This window comes from Chiroxiphia lanceolata, chromosome 2 (genome assembly GCF_009829145.1).
Source record: "Chiroxiphia lanceolata isolate bChiLan1 chromosome 2, bChiLan1.pri, whole genome shotgun sequence".
NCBI lineage: Eukaryota > Metazoa > Chordata > Aves > Passeriformes > Pipridae > Chiroxiphia > Chiroxiphia lanceolata.
The window spans coordinates 45,723,752-45,737,230 of NC_045638.1; positions in this window are offsets into that span (position 1 = coordinate 45,723,752).

Sequence of the window (13,479 nt, forward strand, 5' to 3'; positions counted from 1 at the left end):
TTCCTCCCTCCTCAAAAGTACCCTCTCCCTCAGGATTGTTGATGTGATTCATTCTAAGATAAGAACACCAGGTGGGAATTTCAGGAGGAATTGCCTGTATCCTCACATAATGAATGCATTCCAGAGATGCGGGGTGGGGAAGAAAGCTGTGATGATTGCAATTGATTTTGGTACACCTTGGCCTGCAAAAGGTTGTAAAATGCTGCTGGAGTCAACTGGGCAAACTGGTCTCCCGAGCTTGCAGGTAGCTTCTATCTAGGTAGATTGCCCCCCACCCTGACAAGGATGCTTGCAGGGTACATCCAGCCCAAAGACAGGGAACACTCACTTTTGGACAGGTGAGTAAATGCACTAAGATTGGGTCACATACAGAGATAAAATCCTAAAGTAGACAGGTGGGTGCTTTGTTGCTTTGTGATTGTGAATTCTCTAAGGCTAAAGATTGCAAATCTGTACTTTCCTAGCTGAACCTGCTTATATTATGAACCTTTAGACCTGTTTATATTATACACTGCATTGACAATATTTAGATACTGTATTAGCAAGAAATATAATCAGAACCATCCACATAAACAGTGTCATATTTCTTGTGCCTGACTGAGAGTCTTATCTCCACTACTCTGCTACATTGTACTGGGTAGAAAAAGGACATTTGGTGGAAGCGTTTTCTTTCTCCACTGTCTGTGAAAGACTGGCCTCAGGTAAGAACCTGTGCTTTTAGATGGCTAATGTCAAGATAAAAAAGATTGTTCCTGCTGAACTCATAGGTGTTACACACTTTAATTCTGGTGATTTATTAGTGGCATTTTCCTCTGTGACCTTAGAACATCAGTATGACCTCAGTGTGCTAAAGCGTATATGAAAATCTTAATTCCATATCTGGAATTAGTTTTCTGTCAACTACGAAAGTTGTCTATGTTAATATCATCATATAGAATTCAAATTGTAAATGGTGAAGATTTTGAAAATCCAAATAACCAATTTACAATTCATAACAATCAATTTGGGATATTACTTCATTGTTTGACTTACATATTAAAAACATAACTCAATAAATGTACCTAAGGAACTCAGATACATAATTTGCAAAAATGTAAAAAAAAAAATACAAAAAAAAAAAAATTATAGGCAAAATATTTTCTTTTTATATATATAAGCTTTTATTTTTATCACCTTTTAAAAAAGGTTATAAATAATAAAAATGAGTGAAGTTATTAATTGATTTTGTGCAGTTAGATCATGATCTTGTGTTGGTGTAACTGAGGTAACAAGGTGCTAATAAAATGATCCAAATAAAAGAAAATGTTATTTTCAAAAGATAACATATTACTCTAAAGTAAGTTATTAACAAAGGCACATTAACTTCCCTAATCTTCACTAGATTCAGACTGTGCAATGGAACATAAATTATTAATTTATTGAAGATATTATTTTTAGCTATTGTTCCATAAGATTTTCTTGTTTCCAACCCCCTAGGCAAATTATTCCTTTAAAAAAGTAAAATAAAAAAACTCATCCAAAAACTAGGGAAGAAAAATATGCAGACACACCTAAAGCCAAATTTCTAACTCATGAAAATACCCTTTGACCAAAAAGCAGAGTTTAGATCCCATTAGCTGAAACTAAATACAATGTATTACCTAATACCTTAAAAGTGGTTTTGTTTCTGTTTCAGATTTAGCCTGTAAATGGTAAGATGGATATAAGTTTATTATATATTATATATTGGTATAAACATATATAAATATCTTGATATAAATATCGAGATGATTTCCAAAACTTTTCATACTTTCTCACCCTGCACAGCATTGCATTGCCATAGCTACTGCATAAGATATATACATATTTTTTTGAGATATAAAACATCACTAACATTAAACAAACTGTAAAAGCAAAAATTTACACATTCACAATACTGGTTAACATTTGCCAGAAAGATCTTCCTGATCTTCCTTGATGATTTAGTATGAAATGAGCTATTTTTATTCATGATTTTTTTTAGAATATAGTCACTTAGATGAGTCTAAGTCTGTATATATCTCTGCCTGTTGGCTTAGCATGGAGCTCAGTGCAGGCTGCACAATTTTTTGACTGGTCTTTAAAGTGGATATCACATCCTGTATCAATTTACAGATTGTTATGGTTATATATTAATTTATTAAAGCAAGTAGAAAAGTATGGGTAAGGGTCATTACTTTTGTTCCACCAATTGCAGGAAGGATATAGATACAATTGACAATTTTAGTGAGCCTTAACATCTGTAGAGAAAATATCTGCATCTTCTGCAGAGGGTGGTTTATTGATAACATTTATTTTGATAAAAATTGCAAATTTAAATTAAAAACACTGAGATTAAATTTGTCAAGCTGACTCAGAAGAAATATTTCATAAGAGAATAATCAATTTGTTTATTTATTTATTTATTTATTTATTTTATTTTCTATGCTAAATGACAGTTGTTCTTTCCTAAACTTTTCCTTATATGGCTGTGAAACAAAGGGTTAATGTGTATTTATCACATGAATACAGGCAAAAGAAAGTGTCCGGCAGCTTTTCCAATCTATCCAGCAATGGTCTAACATAATGTTTTCCAAAAACTTACAGAAACAAGCAAGTGTTCAACTATTAGGCCTTCTCAAAAGCCCCTTTTCATGGGGCAAAATTAATTTTACACATAGTCCCCAGGTTTTACTTAATTCCTCAAGAAAGACCCAAATTGGACAACTGTGTAGATTAGGATTGAATCAGATTAACTACAGATTACCAAATTATCTCATTGTTGACTTTAAAGTATGCTTTCTTTGCCCTTTGTGCTTTTGTTTGTTAGTGTAGAGAGTTACTAATGGATGTAGAGTGTTTGTTTGTTTATTTGTTTTACAGAAAGAAGCCCAAGCAGTAGTATTAGTATGAAAATTACATCATTATCTAAATTACATTTAGGTTTCACATATTCTGAAACCTGTGATTGTTGGTGGTGCTAATACTGTGTACTCATTTAAAGTCCCACGTAAATAAAAATTTTTATAAATTGTAAAACAGAAGTTACTGTTCCTCTCGGATTTTTTTATTGTCTTATCTGTCTTCCATCTCTTGATTTATTCTTGAAGCTATCTAGGGCAGGAATTGCTTTATACAGTTCCTAACACAATGGTGGTGTGATCTACGCTTCGAGGTGCAAGATGAAGATGCAGTTCTGTTGTGCTGATAGTCGGGAGACAGTGAGGAAAGAACTTCCTGTACTTTTCCTCATGTTTCTGAATTTATGATAATCTCTAGGTATGATTGAACTATTAAGAGACACATTGCCACTCTATATATCTTATGAATATACAAGGCATCATATCTTACAGATCCTTATATCAATTTGCCAGCTATGGTGATATGCTCACAGGACCATTTTCCCCAGGAGCAGAGGATGAAATGAATCTTTAAATCAATTTCCTCATATGTATCCCTCTCTTTTATATTTTTCCCCAAGAAAGGTTGATACAGATTACTTTTTTTTCTCCCCAGTGGAATTATTTAAATGTCTTCCCAGATGTGTTATATATTATCTTCTAGAGCTATAAATTAAATATTTCTACAGTCTATTCACTCGCATTTCACTTGACTGTGTCTTTCTTGCCTAAAATATATAAGCCAGGCATATTTACATGTTATTATTTTTATTTTACTAGTATATTCTATAGGAAATTTCTGGGTAAAATATTTATATATACACACATGATTTAAAAGTATGTTCAGTTTTGAGTTTGCAAGTGTTGCTTACTTTTCCACATATAGCCTGTGGAAAATCTAGTTGTAAAGACAAAATAGATTGCCGCTGAAACAGAAAACCACATTTTTCTTTCAGTCTCTTAGATTTTTCTTTATCACCAACTTATATTTCTTGTTTAAAGCATCTCTGCTCCAGTTTATGTTGGAAAGATAATTATTAACCCTATCAAATAAGGAAAATCTCATGGATTGAATAAAAAAATATAAAAGCAGTAACTATTTTACTAACTGAATAGCATTTGACTACAAGCTGTAATATACTGAAGACCTTCAAATGCCTTTGAACAACTAATTTTCCTTCTTCAAAATGAATATGTCGTATATTTTCTGGTAGTATCCCCTTATTCTTCCATGAGAGCATCATTTTCTTTGTAAGCTTAGTTTGGTTTTCCCCAGTTTGGCTTGGTTCACAGCTTTCAGCTGGTTCAGCAATTTCATATGACTCCTGTCTCTTGTGACGAAAGGCTAAGAGAGTTGGAGCTTTTCAGACTGGAAGAGAGAAGGCCTCAGAGAGACCTTACAGTAGCCTTCCAGTACCTAAAGGGGGCCTGAAAGAAGGCTGGAGAGGAACTTTTCACAAGGGCATGCAGTGATAGGATAAGGAGCTGAAGGTTTAGGTTAGATACTAGGAAAAAAAAATATTATAAGGGTAGTGAGGCACTGGAAGAGGTTGCCCAGAGAAGTTGTGGATGGCCCACACTTGGAGGTGTTCAAGGCCAGGTTGGACAGGGCTTGGAGCAACCTGGTCTTAGTGGAAGGTTTCCTGCTCATGGAAGGGTAGTTGGAACTCGATGATCTTTAAGGTCCCTTCCAATCCAAACCATTCTATGATTCAATATAAATCAAGTTAAAGAAAAGCAGATTTTTTTCTACCATATTTTCCATCAAGTACGTTTAAGGTAAAGCTAATTCAGTTGCTTAGTACCAGCTTCAAGTTTTTTGCATTTTTGCTTCCATCTAAGCCTAAGGAAGACCGTGTAATATGAAATATAGACTACTGAAGAAGATTATGGAAAAAAAAAGGCATTGTACTTCAAGATGCAGGGGTTTTTTTAAGTTAGTTTTAACCTCTACTTATAATATTTGTTAAAGTGAATATTCCTTTCCTTGATCTTTCTTTACTCATTAACTACAACTTGATTTATTTCCAGCCCTATTGTTACATCTCACGGTTAACTATAGCATATAAGCCTAATGTAGATAGTTAGCTCTTTTGGGATGTACTTTAGGTTCATGTTAATGGCACAAATGCAGGTAGGTCAATAGATGTCTATGTAGTGTTCCCTATTCTTGTTTTTGTTGACCCATAAAGTCTTTTCAGTGAGATACAAGAATGATTCTTTGTACTGTACCAAATGTACTCTTTCTTATTCTTGGGTATTCTTATTTTCTACCTAAATCAGTACTATTACTGCTATTAAATTCCAGGGTTATGACTTAGATTCTTATTTTTAGCCAAATGAGATTAATGGAATAAAAATCAAAATAAATCCAGAATTAATACAAACAATAAAAACAAACCTCTCCGCATTTATCTTGGGCACCATCAGATGTTTATCCATTTCTTCATCTTTCTACGGGAAAAAAAATCATGATCACAAGAATATTACACTAAATTGATTTTAAAACAATAAAGGCTTAAAACACAGAAAGAGGAAAATAAAGAGCCTGATTATCAGTATGTTGCTTTAAGATTTGGGAGAGTATACTCAATCTGGATGTTAGGAAACGAAGATCAGTTAAGCATATTATAACATTAAACAATACTATCTGCAATGTGCCCTTGAAACACATAACAATGACAGTACTTCATGAAACAGGAAAGATTTTTTTGAATTAATGAAATCTAGGAAATTAAAAAAAAATGAAAAACACACTATAAATTACATTAAGAGCTATGTGGTATTAGAGCTGTTTCTTGACATTAGACTCTGGACATTAGGAAGCATTTCTTTACTTGGTAAAAAGGGTTGTTAAACATTGGAACAGGCTTCCTAGAGAGGTGGTTGATGCCCCAAGCCTTGTCAGTGTTTAAGAGACATTTGGACAATGTCCTTAATAACTTAACTTTGTCAGGCCTGAGTTGGTCAGGCAGTCAGACTCGATAGTCAGTGTAGGTTCCTTTCAACCAAAATCGTTCTATTCTATTCTATTCTATTCTATTCTATTCTATTCTATTCTATTCTATTCTATTCTATTCTATTCTATTCTATTCTATTCTGAGTCTGGGGAGAATAATAGTTCTTAAAAACCACAAGACTTCTTTTCAGAACACATAAATTGACTATTTTAAAATCATTTCATTGTAAATCAGCTTTCTGGAGATATATCTCACCACCACAGGTATTTGTTCCTGGATAGGGATATTGTAGTACTTTTTAATGAAAAGTTTTAAACCTGAACTGAGTTGAGAGTTTATTTTAGATTATTGAAACACTAAGTTTTATCAGGAAATAACAGGTGGTTTTGGGAACAATGTGAGAAACATAGGATTTAGAAGTGTTATAATAATAGAAGTTACTAGAAGTAAATATTAGAAATCTATTAGCATTATAGAAGTGATTCCAATAACAGAAATTGCTGTTTGAGTCATCATTTGACTATGACACGATGAACCAAGAGATACAGTCTAATTCTTCTCTCCTAGAGAACTGCCTGTGTGCTTCACAGATATCAATAAATTATGAATGTTAGACACTGCAGGAAAAAAAAAATCATGTCACTCTCCTCCTTGACCAGATTTAAAAGTATGCAAATGACTCCAAGTGCTATCAGCTGACATATGGTGTCAACAACCTTCTTTTGTTCTTTTTTTTTTTTTTTTTTTTGGTAAGTATTCAATTATTATTCTTTGGAAATACTATTATCATAACTTTCCCAGTGACTTAGCTTCTGATTTCCATGTGAAGTATCAGTTAAGCACTTTATAGTCTTATACCAAGGAAGAATATCAAAGTCATAATGGAAAGTGATGACATTTGATATCAACAAGCATTTAATATAAGTAAAACTTCAATTAGTTTAATAAAATTTGAAGAATATATACATACTTTTCTACTATCTGCACCTTTTGGTTGAAAAGGCCCTTTTACTAAAAATTGTACTTTCAAAATGACCCTTTTTGCAATACCCATACTTCTCAGGAAAAAGATTCTCTCTTCACATAAATATTTCTTGCACAAAAGGCCCATTTCCTGGTAACTACACTTGCAAATAAAGAGAAGGCTAAAAAAATCAGTGAAACAGTAGTACTGACAAGACAACCTCACAGAAATTACATTCAGCTCCCACTTTTAGCTGGGTAATTCCATATTTTAAAAATTTCACGCATTATTGAAGCAAACATTAATTGATTCACCTGGCATCTCTACTGTGCATTCATCCTCAAAGAAGTAGATTGGAAAATGATTGAGATTAATTCCCTGGAAGATTACAGAATCAAGCATCTCTCTATTTTCTAGCTTCCAGATGATACAATGAATGAGTCTTCCACTTAGACAGTTATGCAAAAGTTCCTTGAAGTCAGTCTGTGTGACTAAACTATGTGTAATAGAAATGTTTAAAAAGCAAACTAACAGCCAAAACGGAAATAATACACAAACATATACAAAGCAACAACAACAACAAAAAGAAACTCTCAACTTTTGACTAGTTTTCAGATGGAAATAATATCTAAGAATTATATGGATGAGAGGACTTTGAGATAATTGGAGAAAAGAGAATTTGACCTGAAATGTAATGCTTTATTACCAGGAGACATTATATATGAATTATTGAATTGAGTCTAAAATACCCTACAGTCTTCAGCAAGCAAGTTTCCATTTCACTGAAAAAGATTACATAAGAATTGATCATAAAATCTAAGAATTAGAGGTCAATAAGGTGCAACTAAATTAATCTTTCCCACTCACTGCAAAATAATTCTGTATTGTTCTTCAGAATAATTTTTCCATGTATCTCACAGTCTTTGGAAAATAACGAAATTTCTCTCATTCTGACAATCACAGTTTCACTGTCAAGCACAAAATTACTAGAATACATGTAATATTCACATCGGGTTGTTAGAATAAAATACATGACTCCATTGATCACACACTAATAAATATGCACTGCATTACTAATGATTATATTAGTATTTCAGAATGGTTTTAATCTGAATAATTTTTTTTATTGATAAAGTTCTGTTTCCTCTTTCCTACTAAAAATCATTGCAGTAACTTAAGAGATATTTCTATTTCTGTAGTAGTCTAACATTTCAAGTCTTCCTGACATACGGTCTTGATACTTCCACTTCTTTGAATCTGATATATTTACCTTTTTCTCTTATGGTAAATCAAGTCTTTTAGGCCAGTCAGTCATTTTTGTTACTCAATTTACCAATACTTTTAGTATAATTAAATTCTTAAATTACTATTCAATTTATGTGTGCCTTGAACATTAGACAATTAAGTGCTCTGGAAAGTAAATTGATGCCACTGATTAAAGGGTGTGGGGGGGGTTAGATAACATCATCCATAGTAGTGCAAATAGCTCAGCAGGTTACGTAGGGGAACATGCTAAATGTCAGCATTCTGAAATTAGATCTAAAAACTTATCAAAATTAATCATGCCATATCAAAGTTAAATGTTTCACAGTGTTCCCTTATTGCCCACAGTATTTTCTCAAGCAAAACCATAAATATTTTAAGACATTCATGAAAGATGTAATTCAAATATTTTTCCTCTAATAATTTCATAGTTTTAGCAGTCTTTCCACGTGGCAGTGTCCAGAGTTATAGAAATAAATAATACTTAAAAAAAAAAAAAACTGGTTTGTATTTTGGGGGGGGTTAGTGTGGTTCTTTTGGGGTAGGTTTTGGGTTTTTTGGGGGGATATTTGAAAAACAGTACTAGTTTGTGTGAAACAGCAGAAATAGCACACCATTTATTGTTTCGGTCCTGGAAGTATGGGGATGTTTGTGCACACATGTGTGCATATTTGGGAGGAAGGTGGGAGAAAGATGTGACGAGTTATATCACCAGGGGGCTTTTTCTCCTCCAATCTCCATAGTGACTGACAGTTAGTTATTTTCACAGATTCAAGGGAGCACTGGTCTTCACAAGTTTAATACATCTCACACATCAGGGAAGGCATTTTACTGTGTGAATGTCAGTGCTGATAATCACTTGACTTACTATTCTGTTGAGAACAGACCACTAATAATGCATGGAATGCCAGACAAGAATACCTCTGTAGCCTAGTTTTTAAATGACTCTTAGCAAAAACAATCCCCAACATACTGGCTACTACATGAAAGACAGACTGTGAGTTCCACAAGTGTTTTCTTGGTTTAAAATGGAAAACTTAGAAAGGAAAATCTCTTCCCACTTATTGACTGAAGTTGCTTTGTTACTGAAAAAAAGTCCCACTTTAAACTTTTTGTGTGTGTTATTTGGAGTTATTACTTAGAGTTATTCAGTTGTTACACTCCTAAATTCTCCAAGAATGGTCTCTTCATTAATATTCAAATCTATGTCTTATTCTGTAACTTGAATAAAAGCAGCAACAATTAAAAATATCCCTACCCATTCTTCTGAAAAAAATTTAAGGCCTCTTCATGCCTTTAGTTTCCTTAAAAAGAACAATTTTATTTCCAGAATGCATCTACTGAACACAGTATATTCTTCTTAATATAAATTTATGTACTGAACTACTGTAATTTTAAAGAAAGAAGGAAGTAAACTTATGCATTAAATTTAGACCATCTCCACATGAAGTGAATTACCTCATAAAGGCTTCAAATAAAAGTCAGTCTGGATCTATGACTCCAATCAGATCACACTGATCGGAACAAAAAATTTACCCTGAAACTAGTATAAAGTGCATTTTTCACAGTGAAATATTATAGCAAATAACAATCTGTAATCACAAAAAGACACACAACTTAAGGTACACAGATATGATAGTTTTAGAATATAATAAGAATTCACAAATCACTTTCGAAAGTTTTGAAACTTCAGACCAGTTTCATTTCTAGATATTCACTGTCCTCAGTACTCCTACTTAGAACACTCTGGGAAAGTCTGACTCACCATTGGTCTGTAATTCCAATGAGATTAGATTTTCTTTTCATTTTGCAGTGGCTGACTTGTAAATGGACTGCAAATAAGAATATTTTAGGACAGCTAGGCAAAAAGCAATTCAAAACAATAGAGCATTCATAAATTCGTGCAATGCAGCAGGTCTGACTAACACAGAGGAACAGAAAGTTCAACGTACATATGATATGTGAATCAACTGTAAAGTAGGGAGTTGAGAAGAAAATTAATTTCTTACTTACAACTAATCAGTTAGTAAAGGCTATAAATAAAAGTAGTTTTTATAAAGGAAATAAAATGATAACTGCAAAATAAAAGTTTCTAATGTAGTGAAGATTAAAAGTTTGGAGGGGTGATACAATTAGAAATAATTTGTAATGTATTTGTAATTCCTGTTACAGATGGAAAGCTTTATAATCATCAAAAGTGTCAGAGCAAGATATAATATGCAGTGAAGACTTGATGTTCTATTAATGTCAGAAAAGATGTGGAAAAGTATTTTTCAGCATACTGTTAATACTTTCTAATAATGATCAGAATTGTAATACCAGTTTTCCAAATGTCCTGAACTTTTTCTGTTAGTTGGGTCAATTTTCCTACATAAGCTGCTGTATGTATAATATTAAAAGGTGGATATAAAACTCTGGGTGTAATTTTGCATATAAAATTTTTGTTTGTTGATGTAAACTTTGACATCTGCAATTGTGCATAATGTGTATATGCAAAAGTTGGCATATAGGTTGTGTAACCAAAAACATGAGCATAAGATTTTCAACGCTTTTTTTTCCCCTCCAAATTATCATCCATATGCCTAATATATTTTCCTTTTATCTTCCTCCAGGCTTCAGGCTAAATTTGGTTCTACTTGGCAGATACCAACAAATGTGTGAAAGCAATAGAAACATTGTGTAATAACGACAAAAGAACAAAGCTATTGAAATAGTTATCTAGAGCATTCTCACAGAGAATAAAATATCTTTAATTAGCAACTATCAGGATATTGCTTTGTTAGAGATCATATTCTTTGTCTTCAAATGCAGGTCATCACAGAATAATTTTAACATTCAGTGCTAAAATATCTTAATAGACAATTTTACATTAAAAAAAAAATGCTCTTTGTAAAAGACAGTCCTGACGCTGAAAGAATGAACAGCTCAAAACACCCTTAAAATTCATTTTTCAATATGATAAAGCTGTGCACCTTCAAAACCAGGAGAAAAACAGTACGTAAAAAATTTGAATACAACTGAAATTACTTGTATTCCCCTCTACACAATATCTAGATTAATGAAGATATTGTTTTCTAAAGAATCTCTAATAGTGAAAACGTTATGATGAAGTATCATCTGGTGTTTAATTACTAATATCTGCTTCAATGAGGTGAATCTGTGAGAAAACATAACATCTAGTAGTATCATTAGTATATGGCTGTTGGTTTGGGGGCATTGTGTCATTCTCAATTATATGCAACTGCACTGAGAAGGAGCCTATCAGAATCTGAACTCCGTCATGCTTTCAAATTTTATGTCTGCAATATGTGACCTCTGTGTCACTTGCTTTTGAACCATGTTGTATGCTAAATAAGTGACAATAGCTCAAATTAGGTTTCCCACATGTTGAATATAAATTTAAATTAAAGCTTTTTTTCATTATTCTGAAGTGCTTTACCTCAAGAAGCAGACTAATGCACTCTGGATGCGTCCTTTGCACATCCTTTCACTTAGTTTGACCTAAATCAGGTGTAACTGCCAGATAGAAATATCAGTGGAGTTCATCAGCATAAGTCACATGTTCACCAGTATAAGTCAAGGCCACAGCTTGTATACAAACCTTCACAGGAAATCATTATGCAGATCATTTGTAGATTACACAATCTGGATGTTACAACCATCAAGGGGTTCTTAGCATAAAAAGTTTAGGCCACTATTTTGTTACAATCCTGTAAAAAAACTCCACAGTGCAGAAAGCTATACAGCTATTCTTTTCTTGTGTGTATATATATACACAGAAGTTAAAAGTGGCTAATCACATTTTGATTTAGGTAAAACAAGTTACTAAAGTTTCAGGAGTTATGTGTACATAGCTAAAGACTACCACTTGGTCTAGTAAGAATAGTCAATGTTACTGCTAATTTAGTTTTCTCCTTGGTCATCCCCATTCCCCAAACCAACCTTGAGAATCAGTGTTCACCATGTCTAAACTTAATAATCTTACAGGTTACAACTGTACTAAGTTGAGGATAACTCTAATGTCACTAGGCATACAATTAGAAATGCATCTCCCTCCAAACAATATGAACTTTCAGCCATTTCAGTAGGTTTTCACCTTGTCTGCTTATTGTTTCTCTTTAGTCCTACCTGCAGTGATTTTTTTAGCCTCAGAGCTTTTCTTTGGTCCTATGATGCCCCATCCCAGCTAATCTTTAACTGAAGGGTAAAAGAGAGGGCAACAAATGACAAAACCCTCATGATTCAGCGCATGCTACGATAAAAGGTACCTGGCATAGAAGACCTTTCAGAGGGAGGAGGACAGACAGCAGAGGGAGAAAGATAGAAGGAAATGCCGTCTCAGGCTTCTAAAACCTTGAAAGGGATGAACACCCTGCTGCTGTCTTTAATAGTTCATAACAACAGCTGTCTTCCACTTGTGAATGATTCCTATGATGTGGCGCTTCCTTATATGACATTCTTCAGTTCCTTCTACCTCTTGTATTGCTTCATGCCTCACTGCACCACAGGAGACATCATATTGCAAAAAACTCTTCTCTTGTGAAGTGCCTAAGCACCACAGGAATAGCACTTCTCTGTCAGAATGAAACGAGTCTTCATTACATATTCCAGGTTTGGGATTTCTTTCGTTGCTTTCTTTGTTTTGTTCGGTGGTTCCTCCTCCTCCCTCCCCACCCCCGAAATATACCAGTAACAATTAAAATAATCTGACACCTTTAATAAACTAACATTGTAACAGAACTCAGTTAAATTGTCAGATACATTAAGGTCGTACCTTGCTGCATAATTTATGTCTAATGTGCTTTCAAGTTCATGAGACTTTTATATACATCTATGAGCATACATAGATATCATGTCCACCTATGATGCTGTATAAGTGACAACTAAAAGTATACATGTCATATACGTTTATGTCTATAAAGTTATGTATATATGATTTTCTCTAATGTTTCTAATGCTTTATGTTTAATATTGCAAATACAAATAAACACAATCTTTGGATCATTCTGCTAAGTATCTCACTGGATTTGTGAGGTATTATTTGATGCTTGCTTTCTTTACTGTTCATTGAAGGATAATGTAAAAAGTGTCAGACAAAAATACATGAACCAATTTTATGAGCTGAAAAGCTCCAGTGACTACTGAGTAGATATTTTTCCCATTTGATTAAACAACCAAAAACTGAAAGTTCAGTCCTGCAAATGCTTAGACATATGAAGAATTTTACTCCCATAAGTAGGTCCTGGAGATATTATTAAATTCCTGGAAGTAAAATTACTCATATTGTTCAGAGCATGCGAATCTAAATATGAGCAATATATTAACTATTAAAAGTGTTATTTTTGCTGTATATGTGCACTTTTAATTATACATTCTATTTGACAATAACCCATTT